The 26159-nt window shown below is 39.7% G+C and overlaps 1 pseudogene; it reads left to right on the forward strand.

The window, feature by feature from the left end:
- The first annotated feature begins 10301 nt into the window (after nucleotides 1-10301).
- LOC138378770 (ATPase WRNIP1 pseudogene) overlaps nucleotides 10302-26159 on the forward strand; it is a 30569-nt pseudogene continuing 14711 nt past the window's right edge.

Raw genomic sequence — 26159 nt, forward strand, 5'->3', positions numbered from 1 at the left:
GCTATTTCTTTTCTCAGTGTTTCATAGTTTTCCTTATAGAGGTCCTTTACCTCTTTAGTTAGATATATACCTAGATATTTTATTTTCTTTGTTGCTATTTTGAAGGGTATTGAGTCTTTAATTTGGTTTTCCGATTGACTGTTATTGGCATATATAAATGCCTCTGATTTGTGTATATTAATTTTGTAGCCTGAGACTTTGCTGTATTCGTTAATCAATTCCAGGAGTCTCTTGGTTGAATCCTGGGGGTTTTCCAGATATAACATCATATCATCAGCAAAAAGTGAGAGTTTGATCTCTTCCTTCCCTATTTGGATTCCCTTGATTCTGCCCTCTTGCCTGATAGCTCTCGCAAGGACTTCCAATACTATGTTGAAAAGTAATGGAGACAATGGGCAGCCCTGTCTGGTTCCAGTTCTAAGTGGGAGTGCTTTCAGTTTTTCCCCATTCAGTATGATGTTGGCTGTGGGTTTGTCATATATGGCTTGTATCATTTTTAGGTAGGTTCCATGTATGCCTATTTTGTTAAGCGTTTTTATCATAAAAGGGTGATGAATTTTGTCAAATGCTTTTTCTGCATCTAATGAGAGTATCATATGGTTTTTGTTTTTGCTTCTATTTATGTGGTGAATTACATTTATAGATTTACGTATGTTGAACCACCCCTGCATCTCGGGGATGAAGCCCACTTGGTCGTGGTGGATTACTTTTTTGATAAGTACTTGGATTCGATTTGCTAGTATTTTATTGAAAATTTTTGCATCTATATTCATGAGGGAAATTGGTCTGTAGTTCTCTATTTTTGTTGTGTCCTTTCCAGGTTTTGGTATTAATGTTATATTGGCTTGGTAGAACGTGTTGGGGAGAACTCCATCCTTCTCAATATTGGAGAATAGTTTATGTAAGATGGGCACCAGTTCTTCTTTGTATGTATGGTAAAATTCAGGTGTGAACCCATCTGGACCAGGGCTTTTCTTTTTGGGAAGGTTTTTTATTGCTGTTTCGATTTCAGTTCTTGATATTGGTCTGTTCAGGTACTCTATTTCTTCCTGCTTGAGCCTGGGAAGACTATGTGTTTCTAAAAATTTGTCCATTTCCTCCACGTTCTCCAGTTTGTGTGCATAAAGATTTTTGTAGAATTCATAGATGATATCTTGTATCTCTGTAGCATCGGTTGTGATTTCTCCTTTCATGTTCCTAATGGAGGTTATTAGAGATTTTACTTTTGTGCTCTTGGTTAGTCTAGCCAGAGGTGTGTCTATTTTGTTTATCTTTTCAAAGAACCAACTTTTTGTTTTATTAATTTCCCTTATAGTTTCTTTGTTGTCCTTTTCATTTAGTTCTGATTTGATCTTAGTAATTTCTCGCCTTCGGCTGGGTTTGGGATCGTTCTGTTCTTCTTTCTCCAGCTCTTTGAGTCTATTCGTTAGGTTGTCTATTTGCATGTTTTCTGTCTTTTTGATATAGGCATTTATGGATATGAATTTTCCTCTCAGGACTGCTTTAGCTGCATCCCATAGATTTTGATAAGTTATATCTCCATTGTCATTTAATTCAAAGAAATTTTTGATTTCCATCTTGATTTCTTCTTTTATAGAATAATTATTCAGGAGAAGGTTATTTAGCTTCCATGACTTTGAGTAAGAGTGAGGGTTTCTGTTTGTGATCATTGTTGCTTTTATTCCGCTGTGATCTGAGAAGATGCATGGTATAATTTCTATTTTTTTGAATTTTTGAAGACATGATTTATGTCCTAGGACATGGTCAATCTTAGAGAATGTCCCGTGAGCTGATGAGAAGAATGTATATTCTGTGGACTTTGGGTAGAATGTCCTATAGATTTCAGCCATGCCCATTTGTTCTAGCATTCTATTTAGGTCCATTATGTCTTTGTTTATTTTCTGTTTAGAGGATCTGTCCTGTACTGTCAGTGGGGTGTTAAAGACTCCAGCTATTACAGTATTGTTATCTATCATTTGGTTGAGATCTAGTAAGGTGGGATTATGTGAAGAAACCTAACTTGAGAGTTATTGGCATTCCTGAGGGTGAAGAAGATAATAAGGAAGGGTTGGACAAGCTATTTGAAGACATAATCGAGGAAAATTTTCCAGGCCTTGCCAATACTCTAGACATACAGATTCAAGAAGCTCAAAGGTCCCCTGGGAGATTCATAGCAAATAGGAAAACACCACGCCACGTAGTCATCAGGCTGACCAAAATATCCACTAAAGAGTCCCTTCTCCGAGCTGTAAGGAGAAAGAAACAAGTAACTTACAAAGGAAAACCCATCAGAATTACGCCAGATTTCTCAGCTGAAACCTTACAAGCAAGAAGAGGTTGGGGCCCCATTTTCATGCTTCTGAAACAGAATAATGCCCAGCCTAGAATCTTGTACCCAGCTAAGCTAAGTTTTCTATATGAAGGAGAAATCAAGACATTCTCAGATAAACAAAGATTGAGGGAATTCACCAAGACAAAACCAGCCCTCCAAAGAGAATTACACACGGATCAGCACAAGAAAGATCCACGAATGTAAAACTACTCAAGAGCTAAAGATCAAATTCCAGATACCACAATGGCCCAGGAGAGAGAACATCACAATGAAGTTCTACCCAACAAGCTGAACAAAAAACTGTCTAACTTATCAGTTGTCTCAATAAATGTGAATGGCTTGAACTCCCCGCTCAAGAGACATAGACTGGCCCAATGGATAAAAAAATACAATCCAAGTATCTGCTGTCTTCAAGAAACTCACCTAACCTCCACAGATGCATTTAGACTGAAAATAAAAGGATGGAAATCGATATTTCAAGCAAATGGTAACCAAAAGAAAGCTGGTGTGGCAATCTTAATTTCCAATAACTTAGCTATCAAACCAACAAAAATAATAAAAGACAAAGATGGCTACTACATACTGATTAAAGGCACAATTCATCAAGAAGCCATGACTATACTCAATATATATGCACCCAACCTAGGTGTACCTAGATTCACAATTGCAGTATTTTAACCTTCTATATTCTCTCTCATGTTTTGCTTGATAAATAAATAGTACAATATCCTGGTGAACCAAAAGATGACTGGTGGAGACTATTGAACACATGAGACATGAGGAGAGGCAATGCCTGCTGCTGAGGCAGCCACCACTGGGGAAACAGGATGAGCCTCGGGTGAATGCACCCCCTCCCCACTGGCTATTACATTCCAAGTTGCTCACAGTAATCTGGTAGGGCTGGATGTCAGACTGCAGGAGTTGAGGAGATTTTAAGATACATAACAAGGGACACCCTTGCTCCTCCCTTGGTAAGATTATGAGCTGCTATGCCATACTGTAACTCAGTGCCAGCTTAGTTTTTATGGTTGATGGTAGCACCTATCCCTCCTTTGATGGAGGGACTGAAATACAAGCACTTTGGATAGACTAAGTCAGTAATAAAATTCTCCACATCAACAATCCCATTGTTGGGAAAGCAACAGTCCTTCCAGGATATATCAAAGACCTTGGATCTAAATCTTGCAGTTGACCAAGATTGATTGTCTAAAGAGCTGAGCAATAATTTGTTTCAGTAGAGTGTTGCAGGAGGCCAATCTTCTTCCGAGAGGCTAGGGTGCAAGGGATAAGTTGATTTTGAAGGAAACAATAAAACAATTTAAACATGATATTTTTAAATGTCAGTTTTCTAAAAAAAAAAAATACTTTAACTGATTTTAATTATATTACTGTACACCAAACATGAATACTGGTACATATAAAAGGTTTTGTGTTAAAATTGCTCAAAATTTCATCTGTTTTGATAAAATTTTTAAAATGTATTGCAGAAATGCATAAAAATTATATTTCTGGTTTCTGTGAAAGTTAAAAGCTTGTATATTGGAGAAATGAAATAAATCATGCTACACTGAGAAAATGTAAAAGAGAAAAGGAAAGTAACATTTTCTTATGCAGCATTAGTTTAGAATTAAAGTCATCTTCCTTTACTGAGACACCAATATATTTTAATTTATGGTATGAGTTTTATATCACTATTATTATGATTAGTTATCAAATAATCACTATCATAACTATCTAACTAGTTACTAAAAACTAACTTTTAAAATGTTATTAAAATGGTTGTTCTCCTATAATTTAACTAGTTCCTAATAATGTTTGTGTCAATCTTAATTCAAGTCTCCAGTTACTCCTTGAAACTTTAACAAAAGTATATATGATTAATTCTGGTTTTGCATATACATTACAAACAGCGTTAAATTTCATTGACATTCCCTAGAGAAATATGATCTTTATTATCTTAGCATAAATCAAAATGGCCACTAAAGAAGCACCGTAAGTCATTACCTCCTATATTTAATAACTTGAGGAGATGTAACTACAATTTTTAGTTCAGGCGAAATGGCTTTTTCCCTTCAAATAAATGATACTCTCCTTTGGAATACTGAGTATCTTGTTGAATTGTTTTATTACCTCTTTTTTTTTTTTTTTGGAGGCAGAGTCCCACTCTGTCACCCTGGCTAGAGTGCCATGGCGTCAGCCTAGCTCACAGCAACCTCAAACTCCTAGGCTCAAGCAATCCTCCTGCCTCTGCCTCCAGAGCAGCTGGGACTATGTGACATGCCACTGTGTGTGGCTTGTTTATCTTTTGGATATCAGCCCAAGCATTATTTCCTCATAAAGTTTTTATTTTTAATTGCATAATAGTATATTATCAAACTGTATTGCTTTTCCTAAATCATCTTTTTCAGTCAATAATCACCGATACAAAAGTGTGATATTTTGATTACTGTCCTCTTAGCTGCCCCATGTGAAGCCCATAGCTGATCCTGGCTGTGATAGAAGACTCACATCATTCCTACCAGAGCATTTGGTCTGATCTCAGTAATTAGTTTGTTTGCTTTGTTGATTAATTCCTCCTTTTTCCTGAAGTGGAATTAGAAAAGAAAATTGAACTATGAAAGGACTGGTTTATAAAAATAGTGTCTGTCCTACTATCTGATCTGAAAGCTGTGTGCATCACTATTGAGGTGGTACAATTTAAAATATAATGTCTTGAGCCCAGAAAGCTAAGGGAGAGGACCCTTAGTTCCGCCAGCTCACCAAGGCAACCGATAATGTTTAAAGTCTCTTAGTAGCCAAATTCTCACAAACTCACTAATGTTTCTTCTTCAAAAATGCATTACCCAGTTACCTTTTTTTTTTTGCTCTATGGTGACAATAATACAAAATGATCTACCACCAAGTCATTGTAGATCCTTGAACTTATAGTTTTATCTCTGTATATTTTCGTATCCACTTCCAGCAAAAGAAAACAAATAAAAAATTGAAACACTTGGATATCCTCTTTAAAAAAATACTAAATCATATTTTTACCTTTAAAATTCTTGAATGATAAAACATTTATTATTTTAACCATTCTTCAGTGTACTTTAAGTGCATTTACATAGCTGTACAAATATTATCACCATCAATCTCCTGGGCATTTTTTATCTTTTCAAATGGAAACTTGGTCCCATTAAACAATAATTCCCATTCACTCCTTCTTATAGCCTCTGGTAACCAACCACTAATCTACCTTCTGTCTCTATTAATTTGTTCTAAATAAGTGAAATCATGTAATAATTGCCTTTTTTGTGCCTTATTTCACTTAGCATAATGTTTTCAAAGTTCATCTATATTGTGGAATGCGTCAGAATTTTATTTCTTTTAAAGGCTGGTAAAATTCCATTGTATCTGTATATTGCACCACATCTTGTTTATCCATTCATATGTTGATGGACACTTGGGTTGCTAGAAGTTTTTAATTTTAGATGTCCAACTTACTTTTTTTCTGTAATGAATAGTGCCATTTATGCTGCATTTAAGATGTTATTGAGAATCCAAGATCATCTAGATTTTCCCTCATGTTATCTTCTAAGATTTATAGTTTTATTTGTTTTACATTTATTTCTATCATCTATCTTGAGTTCATTTTTGAAGGGTGTAAAGTGTGTGTCCACATTTTTTTTTGCATGTGGATGTCCAGTTGTTCCAGTATTACATTTTCAAAAGTCTATCCTTAATAGAATCGATTCCAGCTCTCTCCAGGAGAACCAAAGAGATGCCATATCGCCATTATTTCTAATAGCTGAGTAATATTCCATGGTATACATATACCACATTTTGCTAATCCATTCATGAATCAATGGGCATTTGGGTTGTTTCCACATCTCTGCGATTGTGAATTGTGCTGCTATAAACATTCGGGTGCAGGTGAAGTATCCCAAGAATGGAAAAATAAGCACCACATGTACTCACCAGCAAACTGGTTTCCCTGAGTGCAGATTTGGGATTAACACCAATTGGGTATTGGTCAGAGGTCGGGGCTGGGTGGAAGGGATGGGTGTATACCTACTTGATGAGTGCGATGCGCACTGCCTGGGGAATGGACACGCTTGAAGTTCTGACTGGGGGGGATGCGGTGGGGGGAGGGGAGGGGTGCACACCTACATGATGAGTGTGATGTGCACTGTCTAGGGAATGGACACAACTGAAGCTCAGACTCAGGAGGATGGGGAGGCATGGGCAATGTATATAGCCTGATCTTTTGTACCCCCATAATGAGCTGAAAAACAAAGAAAAAAAAAAGAATACATGACTTGCAGCAAAAAAAAAAAAAAAAAATAGTATATACAGTATTAGGATAGTGAAAGAACTGAGTAAGGTACTGAAAAAAAAAAAAGTCTATCCTTTCTCTATTGAATTGCCTTTGCTCCTCTGTGGAAGATCAGTTGACTATAGTTATTTCTGGGCCTTCTATTCTCTCCCACTGATTTATTTGTCTATTCTTTTGCCAACACCACACTATCTTAATTATTGTAGTTTTATAGTTAGTCTTCACATTCAGTGTTGTCAGACATCTTTATTATTCTTCAATATGTGTTTTCTATCCTGGCTTTTTTGCCTCTCCATTTAAACTTTAGAATCAATTTGTCGATATACACGAAATAACTTGCTGTGGTTTTGATTGAGATTGTGTTGTATTCTAGAACAATTTGCTAAGAATTGACATTTTAACAATGTTAAATCATCGTATCCATGAACATGAAATATATCTTTTGTTTAGTTCTTTGATTTCTTTTTCTCAGAGTTTTGTAGTGTTTCTTATATAGATCTTCACATATTTTGTTGATTTATACCAAGTATTTAAATTTTTTAGTGCTTATGTAAATGGTATTGTTTTCATTTCCAACTCTGATTGTTAATTGCTGGTACACAGGTAATGAATTACTTTTTATATTAATCTTGTACCCTGCAGCCTTGCTATAATCACTTATTAGTTCCAAAAGTTTTTTTTTTTTTTTCTGTCAATTCTTTAGAAATTTTCTATATACCCAATTAATCATCTGGGAAATGACAGGTTTTTTTTTTCTTTCTACAAAATCTATATATCTTTTATTTATTTTTATGATCTTCAACAGTCCCTGGTGGTCTAGTGGTTAGGATTCCTTGCTCTCTCTTTTTCAGATCTTTTTGTATTAACATTAGCTAGGACTTCCAGGGCAATGTTGAATAAGAATGGTAAAAGGGCATAAACTTCCTTGTTCTGGATATTAGTGGGAAACCATCTAGTTTCTTACCATTAAGTATGATGTTAGCTAAAGGATTTTTGTAGATGTTCTTTATCAAATTGAGGAAATTTTACCTCTATTCCTAGTTTGATAAGAGTTTTTTCATGAATGGGTGTTTTATATTGTCAAAGGATTTTTCTGCATCTATTAGTGTTATTGTGTGATTTTTCTTATTTAGCCTGGTGGTGTGATGAATTTCATTAATTGACTTTCCAATATTGAACCAGCCTTGTCTATCTGGAATAAATCCATTTATTCATGACTTATAATTCTTTTTATGCATTGTTAGATTTGATTGCAAAGTTTTATTAAAGATTTTTGCACCTACATATATGAGAAATATTGCTCTTTTGTAGTTTTCCTTTCTGGTAAAGTTTTTCTCTGATTTTGGTGTTAGGATAATGCTGACATCATAGAATGAGTTCTGGAAGAGATTATAAAGTATTGGTATAATTTATTCCCTAAAGGTTTGATAGAATACATCAGATAACGTCTCTGGTTCTGGTGCTTTCTGTTTTAGAAAGTCAATAATTATTGATTTTATTTCTTTAATAGATATAGGTACATTCTAATTATCTATTTCTTCTTGTGTGAATTTTGGCTGATTGTACCTTAAAAGAAATTGATCCATTTTTATCTATTAATAGATTATCAATTTGCTAAGGATGAAGTTGTTCATAATATATATGTTTCTAGTGTCCACAAGATCACTAGTGATGGCCCTCCTTTAATTTTTATACATGTCCGCTCTCTTTTTTTCTTAGTCAGTCTGGCTAGAGATGTGTCAATCTCACAGATCTTTTCAAAGAACTAGCTTTTGATTTCATTAATTTTCTCTATGAAATTACTGTTTTCAGATTTATTAATTTTTTTCTGTGGGGTTGTTTTAAGATGTTTGCATTATTCTATTTCTTAACTGGGTGATTGTACAAATTTATTAAACTAGCCAATTAGTTTGCATGCACTTTTCTATATACATGTCATATTCCCAAGAAAAATTATTAAAAATAATATGGCTGAAGAAGTGATAACTTAGCAGAGCCGCAGAGATTAACAACTGTCATCAGATGGGTATTCAAGTAAGAAACAGGGCGGCAGGGGGCTTGGGCTATGGCATAGCAGGCGATGGCCGAGAGGCCTTGGTGAACCCGGATGGGGCACACGGGGCGGAGGCGGCGCTGAGCCCGGTGGAGCCGTCTGGGGCCTGGCGAACACAGCCCTGTGCACTGTCCTCCATGCGTTGTATAATTATTTGGGGGCAGCGAAGAGCCCAGCTTTCGAAACGCGTTTTCAGGCTGGGCTGGGCAGCATGCCCACCTACAGCCCGGCCGCCCAGAGCGCCGTAGCCGCCATCCCCACCTCCGCCTCGGCTTCCAGCCCAGCCGCCACTGCAGTCCACGAGGCTGCCGCGCTCCACAGCCTGGGATGCAGCCGATTCCGAGCGCCACTCGCCTCCTGGGGGCCCCCAGCCTGCCCAGGCCCCAGCCCACGACCCCGCCGCCTCAGGCTAACCGCGCGCTAGGGCCACAGCCCTGGCACCCGCACAGCGGCTTTGGGGAGCCAGGGAGGCGTCTGCTGGGGTGGCACAGCCGCCCACCATGGAGCCCCAGCTCTGGGAGCTGCTCGCTCAGCGTCAGCTGGGCCTGGCCCAGGCCATGACGGGGATGGAAGCTGTGCTCAGGCTACTTGAGGACAGGGGAGCGCTCAGCCCCAGGAGGTGGGAGGCGCCCAGGCAGAGCCCTGTGCAAGCTGCTCTTGGCCAAGGAGTGGGACCAGTTCCAGGACCTGCGGAAGTACCAGGACCTGGAGAAGACTCACCTGCTGCCCATTCTCTACTTGAACAGCGTCGTGGGACCTCGCAGAACGCTGAGGCTTCCGCCTACAAGGGCTCCACCTACAGTGTCCTGGCCACCATGTCCTCAGGCTCGGGGAACAGCAGCTCCCTCAGCAGTGTGGGCGCCACAGGGAAGGCGCCATCCCCACCCCAGCCCCTCACTGTCTGGCAGTTGAACAAGAAGGTAAAAAACTCCCCATCCAGCTACCCCAATGACCCAAGAGAGAAAAAGGAGCTGCACAAGTCCCTGCCTTTGCAACGCATGGGTGGCCTTCGACAAAAGGTCCGTCGCAGGCTGAATCCCCACTAGGAGAGGGTGAGGATCCAATGCACACTGGTGCCCGCAGAACCAGCGCACCAACGCCCTGAATGGAGAGGTGCAAGGAGGTGGCCAAGGAGACCGACTTCTACCACACACTCTGCAGCCAGCCACTGAGTGCCGAGACCCAGCTGAAAGATGACACTGCGGGAGCGTGGCCTGCTGCAGCAGTCGCAGGAGGACAAGGAGCGACTCCGCGAGGAGGATCAGAAGACTGGAGACCTCTGGGCCCAACAGCGGGTGTTGAAGCACAATGGGTCATCCGAGATCCTCAGCAAGCTATGGCCATGGACAAGCGGGAGGTACTTAAGAAGGACTATGGTTCCCTGTGGAAGAAGTACGGAAGACAGCTGAAAAAGTCGCCATCTACAACTCAGACCTGAGCCGCTTGGAGCAGCTGGGGGAGGAGAACCAGCGCCTGCTGACCTTGACCCAGCAGAGGGACACGGCCCTCCAGATGCAGCACCAGTAGCGCCCTCTTTCTGAGGAGGTTGGAGGCATCCACCATGAGCTGAACGAGGCCCCGGCCCAGAACAAGGGCCTGTAATGGGAGATGGAGCTGACAGAGCTGAGGACCACACAGGTGAAGACCCCAAGGAGTCAGAGAAATACGGGGAGGAGCGGGCTGCCGTGTACAGCAAGCACAAGCTCATGATGAGCCAGTGGGACCAGGTCATCTCTGAGCTGGGCAAGCTGCAGACGTGGAGTTGGCTGAGTTCAAGCTCAAGAGAAGCACGTCTGAGATGGTCAGCGAGGAGATGTAGGCACTGTGGCAGGTAACAGTGCACTGAATAATGGCAGTTTCATACAAAGGGTGCAAGACTTTTCAGAACATCGAGGTAAAAGCTAATGTGAAGAGGAATATTTACTTTGATGAATTTTTCTTCTATCTCCTAAATCTTAACTCAAGCTTTGATGAAATTTTTGAAAAGACTATCATGTGAATACATGTATAATAAGTAATGATAATGCATTAGAACTTTGTAATTATCCTAGAAAAACCACCAACTCATTTTCGCATCCTGGTATCTGACGACGTAATTGTTGGAGGAAAATGACATCAAATAAGAAAAAGAAAATGAAGAAAAAAAACTTTGAAAATGACTGAGTTAGTAACTACCCTAAAATGTCACAGAATGTCAGATACATGAAAGGTGAGTCTGGGATAGGACAGAGCACATGTATGGAGGGTTTTCTTTTTTTGTTTGTTTGTTTGTTTTTTTGAGATTTTTGAAGTTAACTGTGAAAACTGTATAGAAATGTGGAAAGCACAGAGAAGGACGAAGAACACCTGAATTCTCCAGCGATAAGATGCTGAGGTCTCATGTCTAACAGCAGCTGAACACCCCTCCCGGCACTGAGGCATGCCCTTCAGCCTGAGGACTGGTTCTGGCCTCTGTAGGAGATTTTAGCTGAGCATGAAGTCCACCTGTCAACTGAGGCAGGAATTTCTTCCAGGCACTGTTCCGAGTCAGCAGGCAGGAGAGAGGAAACCCGCCCCACCCCCTTGCAGTATCCAGAAATGAATTTTGGGTTTTAGTATTGTATTTGGTTGTTATAATTGGCTGTAAATTAGTGACAACAGTGCAGCTTTAGAAACAGGAACAAACTGCCCTAAAAGTTCTACAACTATGGACAGGGGTGCCATCAACAAACTTTATGCTAGATTGATTCTCCAAGTTATATTTGATAAGAGATATTCTTAATCCTATGATGACAGTTTTACATGTTCCTAAGAATCTGTGTCACAGTAGTCTTCTCAGGTGAGGCCTCTCCTGAGAGAGCTTTCCTGACTCCTGTCCCACAGCCCTTGTCCTCTTCACCAGAGCCTTCCCACCTTTGCAGAGATTTGCTTATTTATATACCATTAAGGGCAAAAGTTCCATGAGGATGAGGTTCCCATACCCACGCCTGGCCCTAGGCACTTAATGAATATTTATTGAAGGGGTGAGAAAATAATCTGCAAAGTAGATGATATTACCTTCCCATTTCAGGGGAAGTTCTTGAGATTTTACTCCTGCATGGGTCTCATCTTGTGTGAGTTCTTTTTGAGTTTTCCGAGACTCACATACCCCCGCATGTAGGGGTGTGGCCTTCACTACAGCACCTACCTGGAGAGAAGAGTGATTGGATAGATTGTGCACCCATTTCTGATGCTGAGGAGACATCATTTGTGCTTCATCAATCTCCATCTTCTTCATCAAGGGGACCCTGTCATTCTTCAGGGTCACAGAATGCTCCAAAGCCTTTCCCTGTGACCACCAGGAAGCAGACCAGTTGCACCTTAATTCATGAAATTTCTGAGAAGGGGATCACAGCATCAGACTCCTTGGCATCCTGAGGCCAACTATGACCTGAGAAGGACACATGGGGACCTGCTACCAGGAAGGCACTTTGCAGAGAGGTCTGAACCCTAGGGCCCATCATTGCAGGAGGGCTCTCCTTCCCATAACAGTCATTAAGCCACTTCCAGGAAGGCATTTTTTGAGAAATTTAAATGAGGACCAAGATGTTCATCCCAACATTTTTAAAATCATAAGGAATTGGAAAAACAGAAATATCCAATAATAGGGGAGTGTGTGCCCTGGACCTTTTTCTCATGCATAATAACATTGCTAACATTTTATGTTTAAAAATAGATTTGACTGTGACCTAGTGTTTTGAAACCTGCTTTTCCCCCTTCACAGACCCTCTACAAAGTCAATGCCATTCGTGGACTTCCTAATGTTTAGTGGCTGCTTATTTATTTAGTCTAGGACCCTATGTGATGCATTAAAGTAATGCCTTTTTGATGACCACACAGGTTGTTGAAATCACCTGGTTCTCTCTGAATCACTGCACAGACAAAACACGATCTTGAAAGAAACACACAGACTCATACTATATTCTTCCTTTAAAGTTCTGTATTGCTTATTTAAAAGGAATTTTCATTCCTAATTAGAGCTTTAAGTAACATTCTTTGTAGAACTTTTGGAAATTATAAAAATACAAAGAAACCAAAGAAATAAATTTTTCACATAATCCCTATAAGCAACACCCCATTCTTAATGTTTGGCATAGTTCCTCCAGGTCACTTTTTATGGACTTTAAATTTTGAGCTCATACCATACAACATTGGCTATAATTTTTAAGTTATCAATATAATTGCTATTTTAATAGTATATCATCTCACATAAGCATTTCCTCATGTTTTTTAATCCAATTTTTAATAAATGCCTAAGGTTCCAATGAAGGGGCATACATCATTTATTCAACCAATCCTCTATTATTGGACCATTCTCTTTTAATAACAGAAATTATAAAGAAGATTGAATTAGTTTTAGCTGGAAGAAAAGAAAAAAATATATAAGTAACCAAGGGAAAAGATAAAAAACACAATAGAAATAGAAAATGGAATTATTTACAGTCACTGCTATCTCTGTCCTGTCCCAGGGGGCTCTGCTGGCTTGGGCCTTGTACATCAAATTATGTCCTCCCTTCCTTCCTCCCTTCTTTCTTTCTTTCATAGATTACCTGAGTAGTGATCCACCTTCCATATTCAGAGATGTGTGGGAGGCCATAGACAGGAAAAATGCCTTTACCTCTCTTTCCTGCCCCTTAGTGTCATCTATAATATTAATCTCCTCATTATTCACCTTGAAAATGCCTTTGACTGGAACCTCATTTTTCTCCTTTGCTTACCTCAAGCCAGTACCCATATCCACAAAGCCCGTAGATAAAAGAAAAACAGGAAACAACTTAACAGGTAATATTTATTGAGAAGATTAATCCCTTCTGAAACTATGAGAAGGGAACCATAATTAACACATTTTGCAGTTGAGAAAACTAAAGCTCAAAAATGTGGTCCAGATCTCTGAGATAGAAAGTGGTGAGATCCAGGATATAAATCTGGGCGCCATAATTCCAGAATCTTGAACAAACCTCTATTTATACTGGCCTTGAAAGTAACTGGAAAAAAAATTGGATCCAATTTAGTAGATATGTGTCTTGAAGCATAGCATGTATGCCTAAATGTATGGGAATGGCAAGGACAGGTTGAGCATCCCTAAACCAAAAATTTGAAACTTGAAATGTTCCAAAAGCCAAAACTTTTTCAGAGCCAACATGACACACGTGGAAAGTTTCAAATCTGACCTAATGTGATAAGTCACAGTCATAATACAATTGCACAAGACACAGCTTATTCCATATCCTCAAGGGCAAAAAAAAAAAAAAAAAAAAAAAAAAAAAAAAAAAAACCCCTCTCAGTCCCCTTCAGCTGCAATAGCTCTTTTCTGTGCACACCCATATTTCCCCATGCAAGCAGGCCCACAAAGGGCAATACTTAATAAAATGGCATGTGTGCAGGCCAGAGGCAGCAATGGTATGTTCCCCATGGTGCCCCACATAGTTTCAAGACCTACATGTATTGCTTACTGTGTTTTTGCTTATTTTCTGCTTTGTGGTATAAAGATACATTAAATTGTCAAGTCTTGCAGATACTCCTATGGGTAACAATGATAAGAAAAGCAGGAAGCATTTACGTTTATCTATAGCACAAAAAGTCAATCTACTAGAGAAACCAGACAGTGGCATAAGTGTAAAACATGTTACAGAAGAGGATAGTGTTGAAATTATCAACATATATGACCTGAAGAAATGGATAAAAAGTTAAAATTCTATGCTAAAAGTGGCAGACAGAAGTTAGTGAACACTGCATAAAGCTAAAAATGAAGATCTTGATTGTGTATCGCAAAAGTAAATTGAGAGTCACAGTGAACACATGCCACTTAATTGTATGTTGATCATAAAACAAGAAAAGATCACAATAGACTAAACATTAAAGAGAACTGTAAGTATTCCAAAGGCTATCTGCAAGAAGACATCACATTACATTTTTAAAGATCTATAGTGATAAAATGTGCTAATCATGAAGCAGTGGAGAAATTTATTGATGTGTTTACCAAAATCACTGCTGGTAAAAATTTCATGCCAGAATGAGTCTACAATGCTGATAAAACATCACTGTTTTGATGTTATTGCCCCAGAAAGAAACTGACTACAGCTGACAAGACAGCCTCTGCAGGAATTAATGATGCCAAAGACAGAATAACTGTGCTGGAATATGTAATGCAGCAGGTATGCGTAAGTGTAAACTTGCTGTGATAGGCAAATGTGTGTTTCCTTGCTGTTTTCAAGGAGTGAACATTTTACCAGTCAAGTGTTATGCTTTAAAAAGGCATGGATTTCTAAGGATGTCTTTTCTAATTGGTTGAACATATATTTTGTAACAGTGGCTTATGCTCACCACAGGGAAACTGGACTGGAAAATAACCGCAAGACTTTGTTATTTCTTTTTTATTTCTCCAAATATGATGAACAATTTTGCTTGTCTTCCAGCTAAAATTTTCATTAAAAGTAATATTTATGCCATGTGCTTTCCCCCAACGTAATTTCATTAATTTAATCATGTGACCAGGATATTCTTATATCAATAAATAGTAAATATAAAAACACTTTCTTGAAGAGCATGCTAGCAGCAGCGAACACAGGTGTGAGTGTGGAAAGTTTTATAAAGGAGTTTAGCATGAAGGATGCCAATAGCTGTTGCCAACACTTGGAACACAGTTACTAAAGATACAATTATGCATGCCTTGAACAAGCTCCGGCCTGAGACTATTTTTAGTGGTAATGGTGAATAAGTTGATGACATTGAAGTTAGGCATATCAAAAGAAAAAAAAAGTCTGAGCTCCTTACACATGCAAAGCATTTACTTTGGGAGACCATCAGTAAACTGGACAAAGTGGATATTAAAGAAGTTTATAACACTGATAATGAAGCTCCAGTTGTTTATTCACTGACATATGGTGAAGTAGCCAAAATGGCTCTGAATAAAAGTAATCATGATAATAAGAAAGATGAAGATGTTGTTAACAAAAGTTAACAACCTATAGGTGACATGGTGAAACGTGTGGCTGGATTACTGAAGGACTAAGAGTATTTTGCATTCTTACAAAACAAGAAATAATGATGGTTTACAAAATCAAAGAGACTACTGAGATGATAAGCACTGTTAATGAGGCAAATGACTCTGGAGGAAACATGTTAGGTGTTCAGCAGAATGCCCTCTCATTTCTAGAGGACCCACTTACTGGCGGTCCCTTGATTGCTTTGATTCTTCTTCTCAAATAAAAAGGAAAAGAAAAGAAAGTGTGCAGTAATCTTTTAATGAAATCACAGATCATATGTAAAAACTGCAAGCCTGCCATTATTTGTTGTTGCTATTGTTTAAAAGCTGAAACAGATATTCTGGTGATGCTACTGTGCTACGTAGCTACCCTGAACATATAATTTTTTTTTTTACTTCATTAATGGTATATACTTTTCTTTAACTATAAATGTATAAGAAAATTGTTGATTATTAGTAGACAATTAGGAATGATGGTGACTCCATACAACCACAGATTGCCCACACGGATAGTTGAGATACTGACATTTTTGCTTTCTTATGATTTTAATGTACAAAAATTTTACTTCATGAAAAAAATTATTTAAACATATTCTATAAAATTACATTCAGGCCATGTGTATAAGGTATGCATAAAACATAAATAAATTTTAGGTTTAGACTTGTGTCCCAATCCCAAGATATCTTATTGCAAATATGCAAATGTGCAAATATTCCAAAATTTTAAAAATCTAAAATTTGAACCACCTCTGGTCCCAAGCATTTTGGATAAGACATACTCAACCAGAACATACTAATGAAGTATCTGACAGGAGCACACCCAGCTTCCAGTGGCCACAAGAAAAAAAATATATTACAAGCCCTCCATGAGATACCTCATATTATAATCCCAAATCCATACTTTCTTCCTCAATGGTAAAAAAAAAAAATCAAACTTCTGAATTTGGTTTGCTTATTAGCTTTTAATCAAATAAAATAATACAGAATGTACTGTTTTATGCTAGTCTAATTTCATGATATTTGCAAGTTTCATACATATTTTTAAAGTGGCTATAAATAATTTTTATATGCATATCACTTTTGAAAAGATATAAAATCTATTTTATTAATTATTTCTATTATTAAAGCAGAGTTGAGTTGTTTTGGATAGTCCGGTTTGGAACCTGAGAATATCTTTTGCCTGGTGCCTGATTGTTCAATTTGGAGGCCTGACCCCATATATGCTTGGCAAGCAGAAAGCTGGGATTGCATTCACATCAGCACATTTTGCCAGAGGTTGAGGAAGTGGCCAGGACAAATGTCTTGGTGGCATCTGGGGAACATCATGAGCAAACATCAGGCCTGTTTACTGTTAACTTGGCAATGAATGTTTAGTCCTGGCCAAAATGCTTGGATGCAGCATGGGCCCATGGAAAAATCCACCTCCCATCCTTTATCTGTTCATGAGGTGAGAGGGAGCCCAGTTCTTGTCTTGATGGGAGGCTCTGCCAGGGCCATGGATCACAACTCAGGTTTCTTTACAGCCGGCTCATTTGTGAGACCAGACCCAGGTCAGATCTATTCTTGAATGTATAGACAGGAATCAGCTTCCTAGGATGATGTGAGAGGGACAGCATTCAAATAAAATATGTTAGGAACCCCTGACAATAAAGAGTAAAAACACAAACAATATAAAAAAACAAACAGATGCAAGACCTATGAAAACATTTCACAGTAAAAAAAAAAAAAAGTGCAAATGGTCATTTCCCACACAAAGAAGCATCCAACTTCAATGGTGGTTGGAAAAAATAAATTAAATTAAAAATATATGTGTTTTGTGTGACCATCAGATTTTAAAATTAAATGGTTCCTAATCCTATATCTTTTTCTGATCAGTAGTTTGTACATGCTTACACAGAGTATAAAGGACCAAAGAACTTTTGAAGAATAATTAAGGAATATGTGTCAAAACTTAAAAGATGCATGCTTTTGCATATAGGATTCTACATCCTGGAAGGCATCTGATAAGAACACTTGAACATCTGCACCAAAGTGCCCACACTAGCCTGCTGTTGGTGGACATGTAAATAATAGCAAAAAAGGAGAACAAGGAGGAGGAGGAGGAGGAGAAAGAGGAAGAGAGAAGTACACATGTGTGAGGAATCCTCTTGGTCATCCTGGGTTTTTAAGATAAGCCGCACCCCAGAAGGTCACAGAAATAAAACAAATCAGGGAACCCATGAGGACCAAACGAGCAGGGAACTAGAGGGAAAAAACACCCTCAGAGTGCATTTCCTTTCAGTTTGCTGATGCTTCAGTTGAAGTCTCCTGGGAATCTTCCACAGTAGGATCTTCCTTTGCAGCTCTTCTTTCCTGTAGAACAATTTATGTTAAGTGTGTGGACATATCTCAACTTACTGTTTCCCTTGGGAGATGGGAAGAAAGAGTAGAGTCCTTGCTCATATTTGAAAGTGAAGGAAGCACTGAAGGTCTTGCAAACTTTGCCAAAGTTTCTCCTACCCTCATGTTATATCAGTACCCAACTCCAGGCAGTCCCCAACCCCCATAATGTTCTGATGCACAATCAAGATCCACTTTCATTTGGAATCCATTGCTATTCTACCTGCCATACACAGTTTCAAGATATCCCCATATCCCATCCAAAATGATCCTCCAGGTGTAGCATGTGCTCCTGAGTGAGGAATTCTGGAATATACTGTGCTCTTTGTGTATTTCTGCTGAGTTCCTCTACCCATGCTTGGAGAAGGCAGTAAACACAGAGTAAATGGGAGACACTGGGAGGTCCAAGGATGATTTCAGTCCTTCAGATGTCTCACCTTTGCCATTGTTTCTTCTGTCAGTCATGGTGTAGAGGCCCAGAGTCTGGAGTTGCTGGGGCTCCTTTGGCTGCATATTCACCTTATTTTTCTTATTTGCACCCAAGGGCTGTGGGACAGGGCCCCACCTGACTCTTCACTGAGCACCTCCATATCTTTATCATGTGCCCTAAAACCTGATAATCCCTCCACAGTCTCTGTGGGTTGAGAAGTAGGGAGGTTAGTAAGTCAGCATCCATCACAGGCAACTTTCAAAGGTTAATGTTAGGACAGGCTTTTTGGATTTGTGTATTTTTTTTTTTTTAGGACAAGACACAGACAAGTGGCCCATTAGGTCTCTGAAAACTCATAATGCAGTAGTCATATCCTCACCCGTTATGAACAGAAACACAAGGAAAATGTGCCAAAGGTGTAAGAATGATAATAATCCAGCTGAATTTATCGGCTCAGATTATGGATGCTGAATAAATTCTACAGAACACAGTGGAACCCCGGGATGACTGAGGTAAGGTAGAGGGGAGGTTCCCCTTTCCAGCTGCACTCTTTGCTGCCTCTAGAATTAGCAGTCACTTAGGTTAGCATTTTTTGTTTGTTTGTTTTGTTTGTTTGTTTGTTTGAGACAGAGTCTCATTCTGTTGCCCAGGCTAGAGTGCCATGACATCAGCTTAGCTCACAGCAACCTCAAACTCCTGGGCTCAAACGATCCTCCTGCCTCAGCCTCCCAAGTAGCTGGGATGACAGGCATATACCACTATGTCTGGCTAATTTTTTTATATTTTTAGTTGCCTGGCCAAATTTCTTTCTATTTTTTTAGTTGAGACAAGGTCTCACTCTTGCTCAGGCTGGTTTTGAACCCCTTAGCTCAAGCAAGGGCAACGGGAGCCTGTATCTACCCTATAAAATACCTGTGTGGAGTTTCAGTCTTGGATATATTTTATGCAGGAAGAAATATATCAATCCGGATACACTCCTTTTATCTATTTTCATAAACCTTTACTTTATAAACTATATATTTGGCTCTGTGTATTTTTATTATCCTTATTTTACTTTTATTTCTGTTTCCTACTATTTTTTCATCCTTTGCGATGACCTCTGCCTGAGAGACCTGATCAGAAGAAAGAAAAAAAAAACCTCTTTGCGGGGAGCGTAGCTAACTCCCTGCAATATAGGCATTGTCATTTTCCTTATATATTGTTATATTTTATTGATATATTTTTATTGATAGTTTACACTAGGATCATGCAATATTTCAATATATAAATTCGCTTATTTTTTTATGTAGCAAAAATAAAAGCATTTGGCTCTGTTTTGTTCTTTGCCTGATAATTTCCATATTATAGAGGATGAGGTAAACATTCATATTTTCTGAATATTTTAAATTTTAGATAATTATGCATTTTATCCACATGTAATTTGTTTTAACTGCATGTGTGGCTTACAGGTCTGCTTTCTCTTCACTTCTTCTTCATCCCCACCATGGCTTCCCCAGAATGTGCAGCTTTTGTTGTAGTTGGGGAACAGCATTTTATTATTATAGTAAATGGGGGCAATTCAATGATATCATTGATTCAGTTTGAAACCACGACATGTCTTCAAATACAAGTGCCTACATGGGCAAAAAAATTAAAATTTACAAGTTAAAGTTGACAGGGCAGATGAAATTTTTAAAAAAATTGTTAAGTTAAATGGAGACCAGGTCTGAAGAATCCCTGAAATAGGCCTTATTAGTCACCTCAACCTTGCTTAGTTTGCAAACATAAGTAAAACTTAACTTGAGCCATTACTTGCAAAGGCCTATATTAAAAAAAAACACATAAATTAAGCTCAACCAATCAGAAGTAGCCAACAAAATTCTTATGTAACTATGGTCTTTCTAACAAGGTGTGAACTAAAATAAAATCTTAATTCCTCCCCCCCAGCTGACTGAATGGACCACCCCTCATTGGCCAAGATATTAAAAATAATAAGTGAAAATTTTTTGTCCTCATATGAACAGTTGTCAATGACCTATAGCTTGGAAAACAGTAAATTAAAAAACAATGTAGAATGATACAATTTATGTTAAATTATTTTTATATTTATAATTTCATACAAAGTATCCAGAAAAATAAACACCAACGTGTTAACAATAATTTTTTCTATGAATGGAGTGAGTTTGGAGGAAAGGGGAGACTTTCACTTTATAAAGATCTGTATAATTTGACTTTTTTTTTTACAGTATGCATTTCTTTATAATTAAAAAAAGACGAAAAAGTGTTGTTTCCATTTGGTAGGTGGGCAATAGTTTCATTTTCTTCAGTATCTGTAGCATATGTTAGTTTACAGTACAAACCTGTGAAAGCCCAGAGGAAAAAATAACACAAAAAAATCACACCTGCAAAAAGTGAGTGGTTTATCTTTGCATGACAGCAAATGTTCAAGGTGAAGACTGGTCAGGATCCACCATTGCTCCAGCTCACTGGATAAATCTAGCACCTGCCAGGGGGAAAGCAGAGGGCAGGGAAGGCCAAGCTACAGCTTCTTTCCTCCCCGCAACTCCTTTTCATGGAAGTTTCCTATTACTAAGTAGAAAATGGACTCAGAATGCAATGTGTACCTTTAGGGATTCAGGTAGAGAGACACAGAATAGAATATGAGGTCATTGAACACACCTAGAGGCAGAGCTCCAGGCTAAGACTCAAAATGCACCATGAACTTGTGTAAAGCTAAGATGTTACTCAACCTCCTCTCAGTGTTAATTTTCTAACCTATTAAATGAGAATTACATGCCTACTTGATTAATTTGATTTGAGGGTTAAGTTCATTAAGGTATTTAAAAGTGCCTTCTACAAGTGTTTCCATTATTAAAAAAGTAGTATTAGACTGCAAAACACACAAAAGAAATGATGTCAATGAGACCAAAGACAAGATGTCCAGCTTCCTAAGCAGCCTCAGCAGCATCAGAATGAGTGAGATCAAGTAACTAGAATTGTTCACAGCTCCACTGGAGTAGATGAACATGGGGCTACAACAAGAAAAATAGTGGCCAGTGTAGACTTAGGTAGTGAGGGTGGAATCCTGTGACACACAGTTACACAACTGGATCCCAGGAAACAACTGGAACAAACCAGACAACAAAGCAGATATTTCCAGGAATGAGGTGAGCAGGGTAGGATCAGAGCCACAAAATCTAAACAGAAGACACTAAGCCACAAGGAGCACCCAGCTCTGTGAACAGCAGCTGTGGTTGCATCAGGACTGAACTTCTGAAATAGCCACTGTGGGACTGCTGAGACCACAATCTTTGTAGCCACGCACCAAACAGCATTGCCTCTGAACACAGATCACAACACCCTCCTCTCCATTAATCCTTCCTTTAATATGGTGGATACTCTTATGTTACAACATCCCCATCCATCACTTGTGGGATGTTGGAAACTCCCACCTAAAGAGGGCTTAGGAAGGAGTAGGAAGACAATACTTGAGGAATAGGAAGAGATGCATGCCCTTCACCATACAGACTGTCTGCACAAGCCTTATTTAAAATCAGAAAGGAGCCTTAGTATTGTCCTGTGGTCTCCTCCTTCTTTTGCCATGCTTATAGATGACACGATGATTTCTTTCCCTTTCAATACAAAAGTGCTTATGAATGAACATGTAATTATTTCTAAAGAAGTAAACTCTTCACAGAGTAATAGGGTCCAATTTCCATGGTCGGGTTTTTCAATTCTTTTGATAGTATCCCATAGTCAAAAATTACAAATGAAAGCTATTGGAATGCGTACTATAAATAAGGTCTTATTTTCATGTATATTAACAGCCAAGTTTTTACAGATTATATATAACACCATGAAAGCTGGCACCATCTGGGAATTTTTTAAAAACTGTCCCTGAGGGCATAAAAATTTAGGGGCATCTATCATTAAGAGGCTACATGCAAACAGAAGTTCTTCTGGATGTTTCCTTTCTCTAGGCAGAAAAATTCAACAGAACAGGAGTTAAGGTACATCCCTGACTACTGTCATCCAGGACAGAGATATAAAACCTGACGGGCTTCAAATGCCCCTCAAATGCTCCATACCTTGAAAGTCACTTCCACAAAGCTGAAACACTTTTTCTGTTCTGAGGGATCAGGTCACTATCCGTGTCTCTGAGACACTGGCCAGTCAGGCCTGAGTTGAGATGAGGGGGATCAGTTTCAAGTGTAAAGAACTTGAACCATAATCACTTCCAGGTTGATTTGAGGCAGGGGAGGGCCTGTCCACGTAAATGGGTTGGTGAAGGTAGCCAACCACACATGCCTGGGAATTGGGGTTTTCCCTTCTGCTCTGAGCAGATCCTGGGTAATGCAATAATTAGCATGTCTCACCTTCCACATCTGGGTATCAGTGAGGGTGACAATTCCACAAAGGCACAGTCCATGTCATCCCCTGCAAAACTCTCAAGTTGTTCATAGGTGGGCCAGGTGATTGATTTCTCCTAAAAGCAGTGGAACTGTTGCTCTGGCTGGAGAAAGCTGGTGGGGCGTGGGGCGGGGGGCGGTCAGCAGCACAATGGACAGTGTTGTGGGCGTCACTCTGTTTCCATAGCAATTTAGGAAAGCAGGCGGCTCTGTGACCTGGAGGAGGCAAATAATCTGGAAAGATCCCCTGGTGCTGGTGGGAGAGGAAAAGGAGCTGTACAGCTGAAGGTGGAGCGAGCAGACCCACCAGATTAAGGTAAATGCAAGGTGTACTTCTCAGCCGCACACCCTCCTCACTGCCCTGCCTGGACTGGCCCTTTATCTCTGCCCAGAGTAGGTCATAAGGAGGGCGACAAAGAGGCAACAGCTAGCTTCCTTTGGAAAAGGCGAGGCACAGACTTCCCTGTCCCTCCTTCTATACCTGCGCACTGCCCCCGAGCCTGGCGCATGCTGGGATTGTAGTCCCACAGCTCTACAACCAAAGGCCTGGCAGCAGTGATGAGACTACAGCTCCCAGAATGCAGGGCGAGGTGTGCGGCTCCCTACCCCTCCTTCCAGGGGTGCGCGTCACCCCTGAGCCCTTGCATGCTGGGATTGTAGTCCGGCCTCCCTGCACCCAAAAGGCTGAGCTGGTAAAGGATTAAGATACCCTGCAAGCCCTGCGAAGTCCCAGCCTTTGGCCCACCCCAACATGCATGGACAGAGCATTTTCACCTGGTGGACAGGAACCTGGCTGTTCTGAAACCTCTCCTGTCTGTGGTGAGTGAGCATAGTCAGGGCGACCTGTCTCCCCCTATAAGTGTGAAACCACATCTTCAGGAGATGCCATTTTCTGACCTGTCTTGCCTGAAGTTTGATTCTGTACGGACCAGCTAGGGACCCAGGGGCTCTCTCAGTTTACTCAGCATTGCCATGGTTACAGTTGTCTTCCCCGCCCCTTCCATTCACCGTCCACTTGGTATTTCCCTCCACCCTTCCTCACATTCCCTTTTGTCAACCATGGCCTTTCCTGCCCCACCCCCTCTCCTCTGCCTTGCTCTTTTGGACGTGCACAATACTGTTCCTCCATAAGAATGGCACTGAAGGCCTATGGGCCTGGAAGTTCTCAGGTTTCTTGGGAACCAGGCAGAAAGTTCCCTGGTGAGTGCCTAATACTGTCAGTTCATTGCCTAAAATGAAAATACCTGGTCCCTGGTAACCTGGCACTTGCCTTTTCAATGCTCCCATTCTCTGTATTTCTCCAGGCTGCCACAAATCCCGCTCTGCACCCTGGGAGCACCCCTTGGATGACCAGATTGGCAGCATAACTCACATCTGGCTTAGGTCCCTTAGGGGGATGCTCCTGCCACTACCAGGAGGAAAAAACATAACAGGGGAGAAAGGTCTGACCCCTGATTGATACAGTTAGGAAACTCAGTCACATGGAAGAGACACCCAAAGCTGTTTGGAGGCCACATCTGCCACTTCTCTGACTCCCACCCAGGCTGGTTCCAAAGTCCTTGCCATTTTCTCTGCCCCTCCAAATACTTGGTCCCCATCTCCTGGCCTTCACACTTTCTTGATGAGCAGACCCTGCTTAGTGTGTTTCCTTTTGTGAAGATTTTTAAATTTTCTGTGGAGACAGACAAGAAGAATAAATTCAAATATAATGGGGACTAGTGCAAGTTCGATTTCCTTTTATTTGAGGAACAAATGTATCCACACTGCCTGGTGGAGTTTCCACTGGGCTCCTCTGAACCCTAAGGGCTCCATGGCACAGGAAAGGGAGCTTTGTGGAGGCTAAAGTAACTCCTCTTGGATGCTAAAATGGCATATTTACTTCTGATTAATGCCTGTTCTGGGAATGCCTCGGAGGTTTTTACTTTATCAACTGCTCCATGTGTAAGAGCACATATTACCATAAATCCAGCCCTTACATCAAAACAAACTTGAAGTTATCACACAAATTACAGGCCATGAAGTACACAGCATTGGTATTTTTGTCTTTTCCTGAAAGGTCAAATTTAATTGTCCTGCACCTTAACATGTATACCCTTTCCCTATAGTATATAAACACTGTATCTAGGGTGTAACAGCATGGGGATCCACCTGTCTTTTTCCTACCTATGACCATGCACCTGTCCATAAACCCCCCAGTAAGACCCTCTACTGTCAAACTGATTTGTCTGCCTCTTTATTTGGTTTCTTGACTTCTTCTGCATTTGGACATCACTTTGCATGTGTGGGAATTTCACAAAACAATTGATGAGCTAGCCACCACTAGTCCAATAACCAAAGTATAAATATGAGGAAGGAAGTTTTGGAGTGGAAAAACTGGGTTGTTACTCTTCATCTATTTCAGGTGGTGTTGCCAATTTGTGAGATGCATGTGGACTACTGAGTACAGGGATGCTCCTAAAATGCCAGAGGGACTAAACAAGTTTTTAGTAGAAAAATGCATTACACCCTAGAGTAAGGAAGATAACCACGTGGCATTAACCATGGATTGGCCATTACTGGGAACTTTGCAAGTGGTCACAAAGCCAGTTATCAGCTGAGATGAAGGTACAAAAGCTAGGTGAAGAATTACTGTTAGAAAAGCATATGAAAACCTCCACAGTCATGTTATCAGTCAGCTTTGTGGATAAGTTTGAAACCGAGAAGCTACAGCTAGAAACTCTATCTTCCTGTTTTGTGCAGCTTGAAGGATGGAGGTGTGAGCATATGACAGTCCATCTATGCTCAACAATTTCAGGGACAATAAAATCATATAATTACTCTAACTGAATAAGCAGAAAGTTAAAAAGACAGGATTTGTATGAAGGGATTCTGCACCCTGGAGACATGAGATTTGCAAGAAATAAATTTAATGTACAGCAGAGAAACTAAGTTTGCTTTGAGAATTTGTAAGGTCCAGTTTGCTAGTACATCATCAACTCTTCTGAAATTTGTTTTGATCATTGTTTCCATTTTCTTCTGAAGATAGGTACACACACACACACACACACACGCATTTCTTCCTCTATAGTTCTCTTATACAGTTTATTTTTAGCTTGAAATATTGTATACTGCATTCAATGTAAATCTAAACAAAACATCTCTAGGTGTTCAACTATCCCAGAAAAGGACCATGTGCAAAGAAAAATATTGCATAAAATTTTATGCATAGTGATTTAAAATTTAAAGGTATGGCTTTGAATTATGCTCCCATATACTCTTT

This window comes from Eulemur rufifrons, chromosome 30 (assembly GCF_041146395.1).
Source record: "Eulemur rufifrons isolate Redbay chromosome 30, OSU_ERuf_1, whole genome shotgun sequence".
NCBI classification, from domain to species: domain Eukaryota; kingdom Metazoa; phylum Chordata; class Mammalia; order Primates; family Lemuridae; genus Eulemur; species Eulemur rufifrons.